This window comes from Sarcophilus harrisii, chromosome 1 (assembly GCF_902635505.1).
Source record: "Sarcophilus harrisii chromosome 1, mSarHar1.11, whole genome shotgun sequence".
NCBI lineage: Eukaryota > Metazoa > Chordata > Mammalia > Dasyuromorphia > Dasyuridae > Sarcophilus > Sarcophilus harrisii.
This window is the reverse complement of record NC_045426.1, coordinates 104,224,379-104,243,312: the sequence shown is the minus strand read 5'-3', so window position 1 is coordinate 104,243,312 and position 18,934 is coordinate 104,224,379. Positions and strand designations below refer to the sequence as shown.

General features: G+C 34.3%; 1 protein-coding gene and 1 pseudogene across 2 annotated transcripts in view; one reads left to right on the top strand and one right to left on the bottom strand.

Moving 5' to 3' along the window:
- Window positions 1-4,568, top strand: part of LOC100915572 — a 29,727-nt pseudogene extending 25,159 nt beyond the window's left edge.
- BNC2 (basonuclin 2) overlaps window positions 1-18,934 on the bottom strand; it is a 505,888-nt gene that overhangs the window by 431,521 nt on the left and 55,433 nt on the right. The window lies entirely within an intron of this gene.

Below are 18,934 nucleotides of genomic sequence, written 5' to 3'. Positions count from 1 at the left end.
AGGGAGGAAGCCTTTCCTCCAGGTTCCCTCCTCAAAAAAGGCTAAATTCCCTTATCTATTTACATATTTATACCCTAATTGAATGAATGTTTCTTAAAGGAAGGAATAGGTTTTCCATTTCCTATCTTTGAAAGCATCATATAGATACTTAATAAATGCTCTTAGAATTGAATGGCATCGATAACAGGCAGCAGTACAATATTAAAAGGCAGCAAACATTATTTTTAAAATTTATTAGTGCTTACTTTTAAACTATTTTTAACCTTTCTTTCTAAGTATTTTCTTTCTTTACCCCCTACTTAACAAGCCTTTCCTTTCAATAGTCATAAAAGAAACAAAATAAAAAAACAGTTCAACAAAAAATAATCAATACATTTGCTACATTTAATATTTTATACAATATTCCACATTCAAAATTCCCCACTTATGCAAAGAACTGAGAGAAGGTGAATTTTAGGCATTATAATTAAAAAGTATTTAGGTATATTTTATTGTTCTTGGTCCTTATATTCTAGTCACTGTTTTCCTGGTTCTGTTTAATTCTCTCTGGATCAGTTCATGTTTCTCTTAAATTTTCATATTTGTTATTTCTTACAACAAAATATTTTATTTAATTCCTTGCAAGAATTTTTTTAAGCCATTACCCAACTAATGAACATGTACTTTGTTTCAAATTCTCTGGTACCAGAAAAAAGTGTTGCATTTTGGAAACTTCATTTGGGGCACAGACCTAGAAGTGAGAATATCTGGGTCAAAGATTATGTACATTTACTTTCTCAAATATTTATGGAATTAATGAATTTAACAGAAAGGAAAATACTGACAGGTAATGATATTTATAGAGAGTAGACTCTGTATGAAAGCTATTTTTTGAATATGTTTCATATAACAAAATGATTATTTTTATTAGTCAATGGTATGGCAGAATTATGATTTTTTTATTCAAAAAGATTCAATTAAAGATGTGGTAAAAATAAGCAGTTTAATATCTGGGTAAATATCTCACTTCTGAAAAAAGAGAGATGAAAAGTAAAGGAAGAATTTTCTAAGGATATTAACTCAATAAATTATTTTTTTATGCAAACTGAATGCCTACAGGTGAAAGCAACAATTTTAGAGTGTTTGACAGTTGAAAATTTAAAAATTTAAGACAAATTCTTGATATTCAAACTCAGGAATTTAAGAAGATACACAGGGAAAATATTGCTAAAGTAGTGATTGAAAAGAGAAATATAAAGAAAAAATTACATTGAATTTTCTTCTGTAAGACTAATCAACCCCTATTTTCATTTTGGTACCACAAATTCCTTTTACCACATTTTGCTATTTGGAGGTGTGGGGGGAAATGTTAGCAAACACTCTTTAAAAAAAAAAAAAAAAAAAGGATTTGGTTTTCTCTGGGAAAGAAAAAGCCTTTAATATTGTATTTAACTAACAGCAATTTACTTCATGTTCCTGCATGACATTACAATTGACAGCTGTAATAAGACAGGACTGAAGGACATGTTTAATGTTTCTGGCTTGACACATCAAAAACTATACACAGACAACTAAAGGACCAGAGGGAATAGCCAAAAACAAATGGCAATATTAAAAAAAGTGACAAAAATCTCTTATAAAGTACTTTGATATATCACAGACTCAGTTAAAAGAAGGATAAAATCGTCTCCTCCACACACACAGTGATATATAAAGTTTGTTATTACATAAAATTTAACCATAGAATCCAAGAATTTAAAAAGTTGGAAACGACCATCAAAGTCTAGGAACAATCAGATTAAGTAAACTCTACTGAAAGAACCCACACAAGTGATCAATGGATATACTCTACCTACCAAGTCAACCTATTTCATCCTAGCACAGTTGTAATAGTTCTTCTTCTTTATATAGTTACCATGCAATTTCTATTCATAACTGCTTCTGTCCTCTCAAACTAAGCAGAATAAGTCTAATAACACTTCCTCAATGATAATTCTTCAAATAATTGAAAAATGAGAATTGTGTCATCCTCCCCCTACAAATTTTTAGATTTTCATCCTCAGAATATACCTCTATCCTTTCAAAGTTGATATGTTGAAAGGCTTTTGGGAAATATATCCTTTGGCAACTGTCAAAAAAAAGATTATAGAGCTGAAAGGGTCACTATTGAGACTCTGAATGCTTACAACTTTTCTAGGGTGGTATCCTTATGCTTCTAACTCTTGTATAACAATGGGTTTTGTCCCTCTTTTTAATGGAATTATATAATAATTTTAGGTCATCAACATTATACAAACTAAAACCTTTATCCACCATTTTTGTGGCAGTGAATGAAACTACTAATGTATTCACTCTTCTCCAGTAACCAGCTCCACCATTCATTTATTCCAAAAACATGTATTGAAGCACTTATTAAGAATGGCACACTGTGTTAGGTTGCAAAAATACAAAGGATAAAGAATAACGCAGTTCATACCTTCAAAAGGCTTACAATTTACCTCATGGGGGAAAGGATATGGCTTTATTGAGGAGGTACTTCAATGTCTCAAGGCTTGGTAATCTATAATGAAGTCTTCTTCATTTTGGGCTCAGTAATAGATCTCTTCCATCAGAATGTGAAGCATTTTATGTTAGGCCACTCTTGACATCAATGAATTAATAGTCAGAGACTCAAGAAACAAATTTATTGTTATTCTATCTCCAAAGAATCTTTTATAATTTTTGTTTCTATGACACTTCTTACAGTATTTTACACATTAATGTCACTGTGCAAATTAATCTGGATAGTTGTGCTTGATTTTTAAATTCTCTGGTTCTCAATTCTTTCTTAAAAACAATAATACAAATTATGTTTTGACTCAGAGATGCTACTATATACTTGAAAGAGGACAAATATAAAAAAAAGATGTACAGGTATACAAAACCTATCACAGCTCTTTTTCCTCTCAATATTTAATTTTTCTCACTTCCTGCCCATCTTCTCCCCACCCCTGACAGCAAGTAATCCAATATATGTTAAACATGTGCAATTCTTTTAAACATATTTCCACATTTATCATGCTGTGCAAGAAAAATTAGATCAAAAGGGAGAGAAATGATAAAGAAAAAACAAGCAAACAAACAACAATAATTACAACAAAGGTGAAACTACTATGTTGCGATCCACATTTGGTCTCCATAGTCCTCTCTCTGGATGTGGAAGGCTTCTTCCAACACAAGTTTATTGGATTTGCCTTGAATCAGCTCATTGTTGAAAAGAGGCAAGTCTATGACAATTGATTTATCACATAATCTTGTTGTTGCTGTGTACAATGTCCCCTTAGTTCTATTCACTTCACTCAGCATCTGTTCATGTTAAATGTCTCCAGGTCTCTCTGAAATCATCCTGCTGAAAGTTTCTTATAGAACAATAATATTCCATAACATTCACATACCATAACTTATTCAGCCATTCCCTACTTGATGGGCATCCCTACTCAGTTTCCAGTTCCTTGCCACTACAAAAAGGGCTATTACAGTTTTTCATATGTGAGACCTTTTCCCTTTTTATGGTCTCTTTCGTATACAGACACAGTTACAGACACAGCTGAATCAATGGGTATACATAGATAGTGCTTTGGACATAGTTCCAAATTTCTCTCCAGAATGATTAAATCAGTTCACAATTCCACCAACAATGTATCAATGTTCCATTTTTCCCACATCCCCTCCAACATTTATTATGATCTTTTCCTGACATCTTAACCAATCTGAGAGGTATGAAGTGAGACACCTCAGACTTGTCTTATTTGCATTTCTCTAAACAACAGTAATTTGGAGCATTTTTTCATATGACTAGAAATGGTTTTAATTTCTTCATCTGAAAATTATCTATTTATATCCTTTGATCATTTATCAATTAGGGAATGGCTATGATATTCTTATCATAGAATTTTTTGTTGGAGCATTGAACCAGAAACAAAATGAGCCTTCATTATCAATTAGTGAATGGCTGAACAAATTATGGCATATGAGAGGACCTTTAAAATGACAAAAATAATGGAATTAGAGAAAGGAAAAACCCATATAGAAAATATCAAGTAAAAAATCGACAGTGAAACAGCCCAAGTTATCAAGGGCAAGCATATCCAAAAAGCTATCAAGTATTTGAAAGAAATCACATTTAAGAAACAATGTGTTTCCTTTCACCAATATGATGGTGGAGTTGGCAGATGTGCTCAAGCTAAACAATGGGATTGAACATAGGGTTGGTAGCCCAAAACAAGTGCTGAATTCTTGCTGCATATGCTTAAAAAGCAGAAAATAACACAGAACCCAAAGGGTTTGGATGTGGATTCTCTTGTCATTGAGCATATTCAGATTAATAAGGCTTACAAAATGCCATGGTGTACTTAGAGGGTTCATGGTTGAATCAACCCATACATGAGTTCTCCTTTCTATGAGATGATACTTACTGAGAGGAACAAATTGTTCCTAAACCAGAAGAGAAGGTTGCTCAAAAGAAAAAGGTATCCCAAAAGAAATTGAAGAAACAAAAGTTTATGGCATTTATGGAAGTAAATATGACAGTGCAAATGGAAGTGAAATGAAATATTTAAAAAAAAATTCATTTACCAATAATTACTCCAGAACACTGATATTGAAGTAAACCTCTCATCTTGCCAAAGAGGTACATAATGAGATGAACAGTTTCAACCATAAGCAATGTATGAATTTGTTTGAGATATAGTGGGGATTAAGAGTGATAGAGAAAGATGTAAGAGAGGAGTCAATAAAATACTCTTAAAATATACATGATAGCGGAAGATTTAGAAGGAGAAAAATACAAGTAAAGTGTTTTTCTTACAATCATGTTGAATTTAGCATACTTTAAAAATAACAATATGATGAAATGTTTACAATTTCATATATTCAATAAGTTTTTTCTACAGTTCTTTGCATATTGAAATGTTCTAATTTGTTAATGTCTGTCATGTTAACAATAAAAAAGGAAATTTAACATCCTAGTACCTTTACAGCTGGACTAGAAAGAATAGCTATCCCAGATGAAGTATCCTTGACAATGAGATAAGACTAGACCCTGGCTTTATGTTTCCTTCTCTGTTGATCTTTTCAGACATCCTCCTGAGTATTAACTCACTTAGGGCATATAACTATGACTATTAAAAATATATATACAAACAATACATTGAAAGGAAAGCCTAGTTTTAAATGCCTTCATTTTGGGGGGACAAATGAATCTTAGGAATACAATTTTGGATGGGGAGCTATAATAATCCCCCTATTTTTTTGGCCTCTATCACTGACTCACCTAAACAAACATACTTTGTTTTAGCACTAGTTTTCAATAGGTCTGTCCAGTGCACCTGCTGAACGCCTACCCTAAATGTTCCATGAAAAATGCCTGCTTCATGCATCTGGCCCCACTCAGGAGATCCTTAAACTTGTTTCAAGTCCTCTATCTACCCTATATAGGAAGTAACAGCTAGGATATTCCATAATACTCTTCTCCTACTCTGCCTCATAGGGATGGCATGAGAATCTGCATTTCTATAATTATGGTAATAATATATAATCAGCCAGATATCATTTCAAGAAATTACAAGAAGCATCACAGACAGGTACTATGTTTTGCCCAGAAGATATTGGAAAAATTATACCTTGCTATAAATCAAATCTTAGTAAATCATATTATTTTCCATTGATTCACAGTCTAATTTCAGAATTGTTTTATCTTTATAAAGTAAACTTTAATTAGAAAGCTTGTGATACAATATATAGAATGCTGCCCGTCGAATAAGGGAAAAGGGCTCAAAGGTTCTGATATGGACTCTGACCCTTAAAAGATGAAAGGCCCACAGCTATAAAAGTCATTTAACTCCTCAGAACCTCTGCTCTTGGAGCTATAAAATGGGGATAACACCTGTAAATGCCTACCACAAAACCAGGTCTTGATGACAAGATTAAACAATATATGGAAAAGCTCTAAATGACATATATTCTTATTTACATTTCTACTATAAATTTTCCTAAGTCCATCTCAAAAATGACAATAGAATTGAATGAAGAAACAAGTTTATTATAAAAATAGATCACCCACCCCCTCCATCACTTAACTATTTTTGTCCTAAGGAAACTCTATTCATAGTATCTCCTTTTGTAAAGCAAGGGATTCTTTTATAATATGAACAACTCTTCTTTCCGGCAGCACACACCTCTAGATATAGATCAACTTACATAGAAGTTGTATGTTTATCTTTTTTCTTCCCAATTATTCCTATATTATGTAGAAAAGGAAAAACAGGGAAAAGGGAATAAGCCAAACACTTATATCTATAATCCAAAATTAATTAGGACATATATAATAAAAATCGGGCAGCAGGATTGATTTTAAGAGATCAAGCAAGATAAAAACGAATTTAATGTGTCCAATTTCTCTTTGATTTTCATGGAAGACCATCAAAGAATTCTATATAAGTAAAAGAGAGTTTTTGCTTAGCTTGATGATAATAAGAGCCATGCAAGCAAACAACATATTGTACTAGTGCCTATGGAAATGGCAAAAGGAAAAAGGACTAATGGATCTAATAAAAAAATTTTTTTTTAACTTTTGTAGCACCTTTGCAAGGTTGCAAGAGCACTAGCATTAACCACATTAATGTATCACCTCCAATCTAAAGAGGTTGGTCCTTATCTTTCATATAATTTTTCTTCACCTACAATCAGTATGGAGAAAAGATGAGAGAAAAGGGGGTAGAGTTAACACAAAATCCTTATCACAGTCACAGCTGAGTGATAACAGTCTGCCTACAAAGACTCCTGCTGCCCTATGATTTTCTTCCTTGTTTTCTTTCTTAAACTGCCAAGAAATATTGCTGAGCTGCTTTAGAGGAGTGAAGAGTGGCCCAGTGGGAGAAGAGAAACGCTTTAGAAAGGCTTATGCCTCCAGTGCTCCACAGTAACAGGACAGACGAGTGACACTGGCCCTATGTCACAAGGCTCAGTAGATCACACGTGCCTGATGAAGGGAGCTCTGCAAGGAGAAATCACAACGGCAGGCTCTGCTATTTCTGGTTGGCTTCAGAGGGATGCTGAATGCTGGATGAGACAGCCACTTGACCCTCACCATATCCTTGGTCCTTTCTTTACAAAACAATGACAAAGCAAGCAGACAATTTCCTTTGCCTGGTTTACAACTCTTTCTTCCTCCTGTGGAGACTCCAAACTGAGTCCTGGTTTCCCATCAAACAACAACAACAACAACAGCAAAAAAGCAACTCCAACTGCCAGCTCCAGATGCAGCTCTGCCCTGTGTGCAGGTGTGCTGATGTGGGCTCATTGCTGTGTGCCTCACCTGCCTGCAGTTTGTCATACCTCTGTCATTCCTACAGGCACAAATGCAGGAGGGTTTTTGGTATGTTTGTTTACTTTGCACAGGGGGAAAGTCATTTATGATATTTTTCATCTTAAACAGTTTTCCTTTAAACATATGTGACAAATATTCCTCACAGAGGACTTAATAAATAGAAGTTTTCCTCTGCCTAGAATTGAAATACAACAGCAAAGGATGAAACCATTTCCTTTTCAAACTACCTTGCTTGGATTGAAATCAGACATTGAAAAATTCATCTATAACTTTTTGAAGAATCCTAAATACAATACAGTATATATTCAGGAAATACTTTGGCATTCATGAAAGTAACCTCTGACCTTCTGAATATTAAAAATTTGCATTCTACAGGTTGCTATGACAAAAAAAAAATATCAACTGATAGGAAAACTTGCCAGTTCACAAAAATTCCCTAAGTTCTTTAAGTTTACTTACTTAACTTTAATTTAACTTAACTTTATTTTTATGACTCTCAAGGAACTTATGTGGATATTGTTCTGGAACAGCAAGTATGTTTCTGAATCTGTACACAAAGATGTCCAGTTTAAAAGAATTAAAAAGACTTCAACACCAATGATGTTGTAAACATCACCTTTAGTACACAGTACCAATCACCTTTAGTACACAACAAGATACTTATTGGTGTAATGTTTTCATAATTATAAGAGAAACATTCAACTTTCAGAGCACTGTAAAAACCATGAAGCTCATACCAAGTTGGTACTACCATGTTCTCCCCACTTCAAGTAAGGAATGAAAATAAGTGAGGGACGTAATGGAATACTGCAGAAAATCGATCCTTGGTCCACTCTGACTCTAGAAGGATAGAGAATAACAGCAACATGATTATATATAAATTTACTTTTATAATTTTTTTCCTAAAAGTCATTATTGAGGGAAATAGAAATACTACACGGATTGAGATATTATTGTGAAGCGCTTATACAAAATAATGTCTCTTTATTTTGAATACTAAATTGTATTCCTTAATAATAATACTACATAAATGTAGTATAGAAACAGGTTTCTCATGTCACTCCCAGCTGATTTTCAAGAACCCCCCCTCAGAGCATTTCTGGGTCACAACCTAGATTTCTGTGTAAGAAACTCTCCCCAAAGATTTCATAGTTTCCTAAGATACCATGCACTACAAACCTTTGGTTTGTTTGCCTCTCCTGATTAAGCAACATATGCTAGAAACCAAGAGTACTCACAGGGACCACTGTGTACAGTACTTTCTCATCTCATTTGTTTCTTCTCCTTATGTACTTTTGATGCCCTTGACACTCCTGTTATGAGAGTGAAGGGGGCTCAAGCAAAAAAGCCACATAATGTATTACCATATACATATATGTGGCATAAAGAACATGGAAGATGGAAAATGTGGGAATATATAAATAATGCACATTTTTGTTACAAGCATATACGTATACCTTGTTTCATAGAACTGTTGCTTTGCATATGAATCAAATAACATTTTAGAAATGTTAGGAAAATCAATATTTAAAAGTGTTCTTTCCTAACAGCAAAAAGCAAAGAATCCTTTCATAAATAAATCACTCCTGTATTATCTGTGCTATAAGTTTGGATATACATATACAATGCAGGCATACCAACATACACACATGTAACATATAAGTAAAACTTTCTAAATAAATTATCTTCCTCTTTAAAATACCATTAAAAAAAAAAACAGACAGCAAAGCTGAAATAATATAGCAAAGTGGAAATAATACTGGCTTTGGAATTAGAGAGAAAATGGGCTTATACCCAGCCCTGCCACTTACTAGCTTTGTGATGATGAACACTTAAACTCTGTACCTCCTTTTTCTCATCTATAATATGAAGGGTTTGGATTAAATGAGTTCTCTTGCCCTTTCCAGCTCTGAATCTATGACTCTACAATAGATTTCTAATGGCAAAAGAAAAATAATGTCAATTAATCAAATAGTATAATAAAAATGACAATAATAATAATTGATTTTCTACAGCACTTTAAAGTTTGCAAAGCACTCTAACATACATAAGCTTAAAAAAAGAAAAGAAAAAGGTAAATGAAGCTTGGCCCTAAAAAAGGAAAAAAATCAAACATTTATTTTTTGAGTAGAAGTAGGGAAAAACCTAATTTGTTCTAATGTAAAAATTAACAAAAGTTATCAAATTTTCCACACTCATGGAAAACCTAGGGACCAGTCAATGTTGTAATATTTCTAATTCTTTATTGATTTTTACCCCAATAAACCACAAAAATCTATAGGGATCTACAAATGTCTTTTTATTCCATACCATTTCTTAAACGCTCAAAGGGATAATGGTATTCACTGGTAGTTTATGATCTCAAAGTAAACCAAATATGTCAGATAGTTTTCTCTGTATTGCTCTCCCTGCTTTCTATATTAGGGATTCCCACTATGAGGGGAGATGAACACAAAAAAGGGAACCAGAGGATGGGGAAAATAAAATCTAGGAGAAAGTCTTCTACAGAAAAGGAGGGTAAGATTTATTTGGAAATTGTTCCCATAAGACATGCATACTGAGTAACACAATCCTATAGGATGTCTAGTACCTTCACTTGATCTGAATGACAAAAAGTCAGTAAAAGTCTCTTTTTTAGAGATATTACAGTCAAAGGGACCAACTCAGGAAGAGGCTAACCAAATAGGAAAAAACCCAAACAACTATAGTTTGGGTCAATATGGTTATACTAAAAACCAAATTTTCTGGAAATCTGTAGTATTTTGTGATATTTTATACACTCACATACACACGTGCGCACACACGCATGCACACACACTCATATAAATATATATTTTATATATATTTAGAGGCATAGCTATAGACAGAAAGTTGAAGGTACCTTAAGGTTATCTTATGTAAATCCTTCATTTTATTACAAATAAAGAAAAAGAGGCCCTGAGAAGTTGGCTTGCCCAAGTGCACATGTACCCAAGTCACAGGACTCTAAAACCAAGGGTTATTCTTCCACTGTCCCTGGGTAGCAGAGCATAAAAGCCCCATTTAAGTATAATATGACATGACAGAAATAATATATTAATTACTTACGCTAAATATAATGTACTCTAAGCAGAGTCAGAACATCTAATTTGTATAATGCAGCAGAACTAATTACATATAAAATTTACCTGGATTAATGATCTAAAAGTTACTAAAAACTTTAAAGGATTTGCTTTTTTTTTAAAAAAATCTTCTAAAATTCTATTCTTTGAGGGAAAATTCTGAACAAAGGAGAAGTCCCACTAACCTTCCTAATATACAGAGTATATTTCAACAACTTAGCACTACTATAAATGGAAACCCAACTTTGATTCTGAAATTCACTCTCCTCACTAGGAAAAATGCAGGGGACAGGGTCACTGCAGAAGGAATATGCTCAGTCCTTAGGGAGGCCAGAGAACAAAGTCCATAACATTCAGCAGTAACACCTGTGAACTCATCAACTACGAATTGAAACAAGTCCAGTTTACTTTTGAATCAGAAGCTGCCTCTCCTCTTTTTCCACCTATTTTACCAAACTTTACTGGATTCTTTATTTCATCTATTTCACCCTACCCCATCCTCTTACAAATTTTCTCCCTCACCATGAGTTAATGAAATCCTGAGGAGTAGTTTCAACAGTCACGTAATTTAATTCCTATTCAATTTGATATATACCATCGAACTGAAAAAATAGAACCTGGGAGACCATTACCAAATTCCATTTTCCATTTGAAGCTTTTCCTCAATTTGGGAACTGTAAACAGTAAAACACTACATATAAGCTTTACATCACTTTGGTATTTCTTGTCTCTTACTCTACCCACAGTCCCTTGTATTTAAAAACTAAGACTACAAGATTTGGTCATTTCTCCCACCCTGCATTATACCAAATATTATCCTGGCATGGAGGATAGTACAAATTGCTTAAATAGACTGCCTTTATTTTATGGTTTTTTCCCCTGCCCTTTTTCTTTGGCTTTTAATGTGTGTTTCAACCTGCATGTATTTAACATGCCTTACATCTTTAATACCTGAAAGTCACCTGCTTACCAGTCAATCAGATTTCCTGCCCTCATAAACCTCTCTCACAAAAATCCATCTATTTATTAAGTATTTATTAAGTGTCTTATATACCAGGCATTTCTGCTAGGTGCTGGAGAGCTAAAGAAACAAACAAAAAAAAATTATGTGTGTCTGAATAACATGTACAAACCTAATAAAGTCAGCATGATATAGTAGATTAAGTGCTGAACCTGGAGTCAGGAAGACCTGGATTGGAATTTGGCCTCCTTATACTTAATATGTGACTGATTCAGCGCAAATCACTGAAATCCTCTGAGGCTCAGTTTTTCACCTATAAATTGAAGTATTAACACTCTATAGTCTCTGAGGTGCCAACTCTAAATCTATTATCTGATAATTCTATGATAAAGAAACATAAAATATATGTACAAAATAAACAAACACAAAGTAATTTCAGGGGTCACCAGTAACTGCAAGTGAGAACAAGAAAAGCCTTCTTTAAGATCTAGTACTTTTCCTGAATTTTGAAAGAAATTAGGGATTCCAAAAACTGAAGATGAAGAGGAAATACAAGACATGGAGATAGGAAATAAAATGTCATACTGAGAAAAAAATCTCTGAACCTCCCCAGCACATTGGTGGTGAGACATTGTACCTAAAATGCTACTTCACAATGAAACATCATCAATCTAAGCTACTTGGAACAGTCTTATAGGATAAGAACAGAGTATTTAGAGCTAAAAGTCATCTTGTAGATTATTTAATACAATGCCTCATTTTACAGGTAAGTTAACTGAGACTCAAAAGTTTCAGAAGAGAAAACTTGACTAAATTGTACTGGACCAAGTTAGGAACATGAGTTTTTTGGATTAAGAGTCAGTGTTCTCTGTGTCATGATCATTTACTTCATTTTTACTGTTGTCCTTTATTTTTAAAAACAACCACTGAATATACAAGGTCAGAGACTATACAAGGGAGAGAAGAGAGAAAAGGAAGAGAAGAAATAAACATAAGTTATGTGTGTGTGCCTAAAAATAAATGCACAATAAAGTATAACAGGTTGTAGATTGGTTATAGGTAGATGTTACTTAGGGTTCTTAATAAGCAAAGTCCACTTGTTAGGAGTATATTAGGGAATACACAGACAAATGAGAGTCCAATGTTTCAAGGAAAGAATGTTTACCTGGCTAAGCTGGCCTGATTTTATCATTCTTTCTTTCAATATGTACTGACCAATACTGATTTTGCAGTACAGAGTGCCTGCCCTCAAAAATCTTATAGTTTCATGAGGGAGAAATGATAGTTACATGATGATAATTATTGGTCATTTGACAGTTTTCAAAATGTAGCCACTCTAGAAAAAGTAAAGGATTACATAAATGGCATCTTCACCAAAAAAAAATTTTCAAGAATTAAACTTTAATTCTTAATTAATGTTTTCACTCTCTCCTGATAGCTTCACCCCATTGGGAGGAAAAGAAAACCAAATTCCTTTGAACAAATATGCACTGCCAAACATAACAAATTTTCTCATTGGTTATATCTAAAATAAAGTATGAGAGTATGTGTGTGTGTTATGTACACATATACATACAAAGGTAACACATATATGCCTCATTCTGTATCCAGTCTATCACCTCTGTTAGGAGGTTGATAACTTTCTTCATCATTAGTACTTGAGAAACATGAAGGTTCATTGGGTTATATTATAATTCTTACAGCTTTCAAAGTTGTTTCTTTTTGGCACTGCTATTATTGTAGAAATTGTTCTTCAGAATTATAAGGGGCTCAGAAATTATCTAGCATAACACATACCCAAATCCATGAATACTATCTACAAGCATAGGATGGTGTGGTAGACAGAATGCTGGTCACAAAGACCTAGATCTAAATCCTACCACAAACATTTATTACTACATGCCCTTGTATAAATCACTTAGCCTTTCTGACTTTTTTTTTCCATTACTAAGGTAAAGGTGATAGATTGGGATGACCCCAAAAGTCCCTTCTAAATCTAAACCTATGAACATTCCTGACAATTGACTGTCAAGTTTCTATTTAAAGATTTCCAGGGATGAGAGACTTAACCACTGGAGCAGTCCATTCCATTTTCTGAAAGCTTTGAGAGTTCAGAAGTTTTTTCTTATATTAACCCAAAATCTGTTCAATGTAATTTCTGATCATTGGCCCTTACTATGCCCTCTAGAGAGGAGGAGAAAAAGGAAAGAGAATAAATGTATTCCTTGTCTTACTTATTATGTATCTATATCTTATGTCCCTTCTCTTACTCTCTACCCAGACTGTAAGCTTTTTGGAGGGCAGGGATGAGGTCTTTTTTCCTTTGCATCTCTTCAGCACCTAGAGAAGTTCCTAGCACATAACGGGTACTTAGTAAATGTTGACAATGATTTGGCCTCAGGAAAAGCTTCATGAAGGAGGTAAACTTGGCTTTCAAAGATAGGTAATATTCCCACAAGCAGAGATAAAAGTGGGAACTCTTAAGTGGAGGAAATAGGTTGGGCAAAGCTGTGGAAGCAAGGAACAGCAGCAAGGTACTTTCAAAGGTATAGCAAAGAGCCCATCAGTGTTTTAGTACAGTTCAGAATACATATGGGAGAAATGACTAGTAAGGCAGGTTGGGGTTAAATTATGGAAATCTTCTGAACCTTAAGCTAAGCGAAGAGGCAGCCCAAAAGTCATAGTTTGCCAGCCTCTGGATTAAGAAGTTTAAAATTAATTCAGTAGGCAATAGGGATCCATTAAAGTTTTTTTTAATAGGTGGAAATCAGAGTTGTGGTTGGGTAGATTAGCAGTAGTATGTAAGAAAGATGTGATAAATAAGATGATTCAGACCAGTTCCAATGATCTTGTGATGAAGAGAGCCATCTATACCCCAGAGAGAGAACTGTTGTGATTCACAACAAGGCATTTTCACTCTTTTTTGTTGTTGTTTGCTTGCATTTTATTTTCTTTCTCATTTTCTTTCCAGGTTAATTTGATTTTTCTTGTGCAGCAAGATAACTGTAGAAATATGTATGCATATATTGGATTTAACATATATTTCTACCATGTTTAACATATGTTGGACTACTTGCCATCTAGGGGAGGGGGGTAGGAGAAAATTGGAATACAAGGTTTTGCAAGGCTTTATGTTGAAGAATTATCTATACATATGTTTTGAAAAAATAATAAATTGAAAGAAAGAAAAAAGTGATAAGAAATTGAGGAGATATCAGCAAGGAATCCATTTAGTCAAAAAAGCATGAAAATATGAGTTAGCAGAGTCTGAGTATGATAAAAATAGAAAAAAGAAAATTTAGGAAAAACTAAAGTTATTTTAGAGACAAGGTAGAGGTGTGTGTGTGTGTGTGTGTGTGTGTGTGTGTGTATGTGTGTAAAGGGTAAGGGTATGTCACATGCCTATAAGTTGGGTGAATGGAAACTGATGCTGGCACTACCAGAGAAAAGAACTGATTAAGAGAAAATGATTAATTCAGTTCTGAACACAGATCTGAATTTAACCACCACTAATCAAAAACGGTGAAGAAGGATGGTGTCTTTTTTTTCTCCTTTATGGCCTTTTAAAAAATTTTTCTGTCTTTCTGTCCTTCAGTTTTCTTATCCATAAAATGAAGGAGTTGGATTGGATGACCTCTAAGGCTCCCTCCATCTTTAAATCTTTGATCCTATGATCCTGGACTGGTACAAAAGCTCACACAAGTGATGCTTAGCTCCGGCTCACAAAAAAAACTCACAAACTCACCTAGAGAAAAACCAGTGTGTAGAGATAAGTGGCAGAAGTGGTAAAACTAGATATTCATAGTCTACATTTCTTAAATAGGGCAGAAGTATATACAAAAAGACATAGGCACTTCTACACTGCTAAAGAAATGCAAAATATGAAGATCAGATTCCAAGGTCCAGTGCAGCACAAGTGATAACCTGAGCCTTGAGAAATCATTGCAAACAGAATCAGTGAATACTTAACAAACATCCATGCTAAAATGTTGGCCTTTTACATCAAGGTCTTAATATGTTAGAAGAAAGGATAGGCATAGTTTTCTCACTGTTTACTTAGCTTCTGCATTTCTTATTATTTTTCATGTTTAATTAAAAACCACTTCTACTTTAGGCAAATATTTCTTTTTTTCCCTTTAATTACCTGACAAACAGTAGTATAGCTGCATAAATTTTGCCCGAGGTTAAAGTTGGAATGGGGCCTAATCACTAACTTGAGACATTGTTCCAGCCAACTTGAGCAGAACACATTTGTACCATGAGTCTCAACAATGGCTCAGCAATGGAGTTAAATACTATTTTTGCTCTTTGTTGTTGCTGATTAACCCCTTTCTGAATATCAAGGGAATTGGATGTTTACTTTTTTCCTCTTGCCATTGCACATTTAATCAAGATACTCTATTATGGAGCACTATTCACAGACAGACCTTTTTATGCAGCAATCTACTCTGGCAGGGACCCTAGAGTTAGATTCTTAAAAAGGCTCAGTTTTTCTTGTCCTTTTCTTAAAGAATTAGGGAATCCAAAGTACAACTATTAGAATGGACATAAAAGTCAATAGAAAAGAAATACAGATAAAATAACTGTCAAAAATGCATATTACAAAATGAAAATCTGCTATTACAAGCCGGTATTGGCTAAGAAAATTCAGGTATTAATGGCACTCACTGTGAAACAAATAAATCCCAAGGTCAAACGGGGAGGGGTAGCAGGGATTTACCTTTAAAATAAAAAAAAACCGTTTTAAAAGATACTCAGAATCTCAGATTCAAATATAAAGTCTCTAGATTTCCGTGTGTGGTCTAGAGGATCAAAACTCTCTTCTTATCCTACAATTCAATCTAGTTGAAAAAAAAAAAAAAAAAAAAAAAAAAAAAAAAAAAAAAAAGCATAATGCACTAGAAGCCTGGATTCATAACGGCCAGGAAGTTTCACTACAATCAAATGATCTCACTGGTAAACCATCCAGGATTCCCCAAAGTTTGAAGCTGCTCTTGTAGGTCAAGCGTGCTATCTCCTGTGACTGACAAAGCTATTTGGAAGGGTATGGAAGCAGCTACTTTTTCCATTTAGGGAAGTTTTCCCTCATTCAAGTTTACTTTCCCTCAACAGATAGACAGAGACGGACAGAGAGACAGAAAGAAAGAGAGGGAGGGAGACAGAGGCAGTAAGAGAGACAAAGAGAGAAGGAAGGAGAGAGAGAGGGAAGGAAGGGGAGAGGCATGGCATAGTAGAAAAAGCAATGGTTGAAGTCGGAACACCTGGATTCAAATCCAAGCTGTTTCTTACTAATGTTGTAACCTTACAGCAAGTCACCTAATCTCTGTCAATCTCCTCCTCTGTAAAATGGGAAAAATCAATCAACACAAGGTCAATCAACAAGTATCTATTAAGCACAAATTGCCAGTCCCTGAGATAGGTGCTAAGGATATAAGGATAAAGAATAAAACAATGTCTTCTCAAAAGAAGCTGACTTCCTTCATAGCCCATGGAGTTATTAGGACAAAAGAACTTTAGAAACATCAAAGGATTATTAAAAAATAAGTTGTTATCCATCACACAACCAGCAAATGTCAAAATGGGTAAGGAAAAGTTGTTATTAATACTTAATTCTTAAACTGGGTTGATGCCCATCAATTTTAGGAATGGTTGAATAAATTGTGATATATGAACAACATGGAATATTATTGTTTGTTATATATGAAATGATGAGTAAGCTGATTTCAGAAAAATCTGGAAAGACTTACATGAACTGATACTACGTGAAGTGAGTAGAACAAGGGAATGTTGTACAGAGCAACAACAATATTATGTGGGGATCAACTGTGATGGCAATGAGGTGATTCAGGGCAATTTCAATAGACTTGTGATAGAAAGATCCATCAGCATCTGGATAGAACTATTGAGACAATGTAGATCACAACATAGTATTTTCATGTTGTTGTTGTTGTTTGTTTGCTTGGGGTTTTTTTCCCCTTTTGATCTGATCTTTCTTTGCAGCATAATAAATGTGGAAATATGCTTAGAAGAATTGTACATGTTTAACCTATATTAGATTACTCACTGTCTAGGGGAGGAGGAAGGAAGGAGGGAGGGAGAAAAATTCGTAACACAAGGTTTTGTGGATGTTAACAACTATCTTTGCATATATTTTGAAAAATAATAAGCTATTATTTAACAATAATAATAGTAATTGTCTTCTACCTGACCTAACTAGATAAGAAATGAAAAATTAAAAACAAAAAGCTTCTTCTTATCTTTTGACAACAGATATGTAGAACAATTTATGCATCAATAGAGGTATGAGTGCTAGACTGAATTAAAAGCCTACCAAGAAATGGTAGGTCCTAACTGTTCATATGTAAATCTTAGAAGATGGCACAAGACAGCTGGGTGGTTCAGGCCCATAGAACTAGACCTGAAGACAGGAAGGCCTGAATTCAAATCTTACTAAGTAAGTGTGACCCTGAGCAAATCACTTAAACCTATTTTCATCAGTTTTTCCTCATCTTAAATGAAGATACTAATAGCACCTCCCTCCCTCCTAGGATTTTTGGGAGAATCAAATGACATAATAATACTTATCACAGTATTTGATACAAAAAAGACACTTTATAAATACTTCTCAACTCTCTCCCCACCCCCATCTGAAACTTTCAGAATATTACACTTCTTTCTGCTTTTCCCCAACACTATCTGAACAATAAAAGTTGTGAAAGACACTAATAATGAAGTCCTCAAGCATAGAACTTTTCCCCAGCTGTTGATTTCAAGCTTATGAAAAGTGGGCTTTATTGGTTTGGTGACACAAAAGCTAGAAAACAGGAAGATGAGAAAGCACCCACTACAGGAAAATTGAAGTGGGCTGACCATAAGTAAGCAAAGATGGGGGGGGGGATGAGGAGGGAGGGTTTGAGGATAAAGACAACAGATCACCATGAAGCAATGTAATACTCAGCTGAAGATCACCACAGAGGAACAGAAGTAGACAAATTATGGTGGCGAGCCACAATGAGAACTGATGTGGTTCAGCTGAATAAGAAAAACCATCAAACAGGAAGGAAAAGGAGCAATAAAGAGCGATTAGTTCTACAGGCAATAGAAATGCCTGGTCTTTGGATGAAGAAGTCCTTTTATCCCATGTGGAAAAAGATCTTCCACTGAAATCCATATCTGAGGCCTCATTGTGGTGTGGAAGTGACCTTAAATTCTCTAAGGCTCACTTGGAGGAGAATAGATTTTACTAGGATCTATTGAGCTGGCAAGTTTTGAGTTCAAGACTAATAATAGACTGTATATCTCTCCTGCCTTAGTGTAAAGAAATTGATCACTGGGTAAATTTTTCAGCAAAAGAAATACAAGAAGACCGACTTCATTGAAAATCTACAGTCTCTGTTAGTGGAAGAACTACCCAAATGAATTAAATTAGAAAGTCTTAAGGAAGGAAGGAAGGAAGAAGTCCATTCGTCTTTCATCATGCATCATACATCATGTTTAACAGACAAAAATACATACATACATGTATAT